This window comes from Panicum virgatum, chromosome 8K (genome assembly GCF_016808335.1).
Source record: "Panicum virgatum strain AP13 chromosome 8K, P.virgatum_v5, whole genome shotgun sequence".
Taxonomy (NCBI): Eukaryota; Viridiplantae; Streptophyta; class Magnoliopsida; order Poales; family Poaceae; genus Panicum; species Panicum virgatum.
In genome coordinates, this window is record NC_053143.1 from 4,619,395 (window position 1) to 4,622,185 (window position 2,791).

The 2,791-nt window shown below is 48.2% G+C and overlaps 1 long non-coding RNA gene across 1 annotated transcript; it reads right to left on the reverse strand.

The window, feature by feature from the left end:
* Positions 1 to 1,530: 1,530 nt before the first annotated feature.
* LOC120646103 lies at positions 1,531 to 2,199 on the reverse strand. Its single transcript, XR_005664276.1, has 2 exons — positions 1,911 to 2,199; positions 1,531 to 1,802 (listed from the first exon to the last, which is right to left on the reverse strand). It is a non-coding gene; the product is annotated as an uncharacterized LOC120646103 (long non-coding RNA).
* Positions 2,200 to 2,791: the final 592 nt, after the last annotated feature.

A 2,791-nucleotide genomic window follows, 5' to 3' on the forward strand; every position in this document is an offset into this window, starting at 1 on the left:
TGCTAAAGTGAAGCAGCAGCTACATGTTGGTCTTTGTGCTTGTGTTGAAATGCATTGATATTTGAAAACAAAGAAATCGTCTTTTTTGCAGGACATCTTCACTATTTCGTACTAGCTACGTACATAGGCTACCCTCCAACAGCTTATCATACAAGACGCATCGCAGCATTTGGCACAAATGGGCAAGGTGTTTTTTACCTGCTGGTCACATGGGCGGTGGTCTAATCTACGGATTGATAACCATTAGTGTGTCAGTTTTTTTCCTCTTTTGTTAGGTTGTGTGCCGCTAGGAAGAGGTTGGAAATTTTTCAAGCGCGTTGTTGTATCGTCTCGATCTAACGTTACTTCAACTTAATAAAATTTTCTGTGGAATGGAAAATCATGGGAATACACATTAACTGGAGAAAGGCCAAGGAAGTTCCCCTCCGGATTGGAACCTATATGTTACAAATCCTAGAACATATCGTTCCATTGGAATTCAGGAAGTTCAATGCTTGGTCATAATAATTGAGGGCTTCAGTTCGTACAAAATTTCCTGTTGGATCCAAATCCTACGAAACTTACATAAATTGCTTTGTCCCCGAGAAGGTCTCATGAATGTCAACAACAAAAATGCTCATATGCACCCACCACTACGCCACAGCAAGGCCCTCCCATGTCCCATCTCGAGCCATACTGCACTGAAGCTACTCTCAAAATCAACAAGTGTTGATGGGGTGGCACCCAAACCGACCATTTTATTATATTTCTGAAGACAAATTGTCCTGCAGTTTGATATTTGAAAATTACAGTGGAAGTAGATTTGTTTTGTAAAGCAATTTCATAAATACCATATTTTTCCTACACCTTGTAACCACATGTCCGATCCATTCCACTAGTCAAATTTTTTTGGGGGAAAATTCCACTGGCCAGTTTTTTTTTAAAAAAAATCCACTGGCCAGATCAATGTTAAGTAAAACAGGAAACGATTAAAGGGTCCCAGCCTCGCTCACTGGTGTCACATCCATTCACAGCTAACCCGTCCGGTGGGCAGTGTGCCCCGTTGCCGATGCCAGGATCGTCATCAGATTTTGGGTGGGGGCAGAGCGCAGCCCTGGAACCAATCGAAAAAACACGGGTGGTTGCCGTGCCCCTGCGCCTAGGGAACGGACGCACAGCATTATTTGCAAGCGGCCAAGGTCAAGATTCTCATACGGATCGTGTCTGGTAGCCTACGAGTGGGTTGGTTTGGTCCGGTTGGTGCACTGCCAATTCGGCACCCATGTTTGCTTGGCACTTTCGCCAGCAGTAGGGATGAAAGCGGTCGGGATTGGTCGAGAAAATATCCTAATCAATTTCGTTTTCATATTTTTATTCGGAAACGGGAAAGCTCGGTTGGAAAAACGAAATCGGATATATGGGAAATCAGAATCGGTATAATTCGATCGGAAGCATGCCGATAACGGTCGGGAACCGATACTCAAAAACGGGTATAACAAATCATGTAACCACTTCAAATGATCGACTCGCCGTACATAGTACACAGGCAACTAGTATCATAATCCAAAGAGAAGTAAATACACTAATACCACAATATAGTTCACATCATAGGGGCATTATAGGTTGCAACATTAATAATGCATTACAGAAAATACAGGAACGCCTTGCTAGCAGTTTGGCAAAAAATGAAAAGGAAGCAGGCCACATCAAGTAAAGTAACAGGAGTAGCAACAAATTAGGTGCGTAAGAACCGGCCTCCACCCTCGACCCTTCTCTATGGCCCCCTCCATCTCTTCATTGCTGTTGTCCACAACATTGTCCTCCTGCAACAAGCACAAGGTACAGAGGGAGATCGTGAATCCAGAGGGAGTCGATATGACAGGGAGAGCCAGAGAGGGGCTAAAACCAAGGGAGGGAAAGGGGGCGCCCACCAAGAAGCAGGTCCGCGTCCACCGGCCGTAGGAGCAGGGGCACCAACTGCCGAGAAGGTCCGCCGGCCGCAGGAGCAGGGGCGCCAGCCTCAGGAGCAGGGGTGCTGGCGGCAGGAGCAGGATTGGGTTGGGGAAGGAGGCGGGGCAGGGTTAGGGCCGCCGACCGCCGGAGCCCGGCCGCGCGGAGCAAGGTTGGGTTGGGGGCGATGGGGAGCTGGCGGCTAGGGTTCGGATCGAGGGTGGCTGGCGCGTGGGGAGTGGAGGCAGGTGTGGGGGAGTCAGCAGGGGTGGGGCGGCGGGGGTGGGAAGCGGGGGGCTGGGTGGAAACTGGAAGTGGGCCGAATGGGACGTTGTGGTAGACTGTTACACGGGAATACCGACAGAAATTTCCCGCACTAAAAACGGAACTGACGATTCGGTCGGGAAAATCGCTCAACCGATTTTGATTCCGTTTTCACCGTTTTTTTCCCGAATTCAGTTTTTCCTGAAAATACGATATCCAGTCGGTCAAAGCGGTATTCGGCGTCGGTCGGTACGGGAATTTCCCGTTCCTACTTTCATCCCTACCCAGCAGATCCCTCTTGCCTAGGGCACCCAACAATATCTCTCCTTCTTCGTATGCCCCATAGTGTGTGTGTTTTCGTTACATCCAACTTGCTATTTTATTGGTACCAAAATAGGTAGTAGATAGATGGTTGTCTAGGAGTGAGGTTGGTCTCGAGGGCGGCGGTTCCCTGTCAAAGAAGGTTCGTGTGTGTCGTCGTGTTTGAAAGATGCGTGTATGTGATCGGCATGGTAAACTAGGCCGGAAAGCATGGGGCTAAGACATGGGGAAAAAAGTTTGAAATATGAGACGAGATCTATTGGATATCCATCGATAA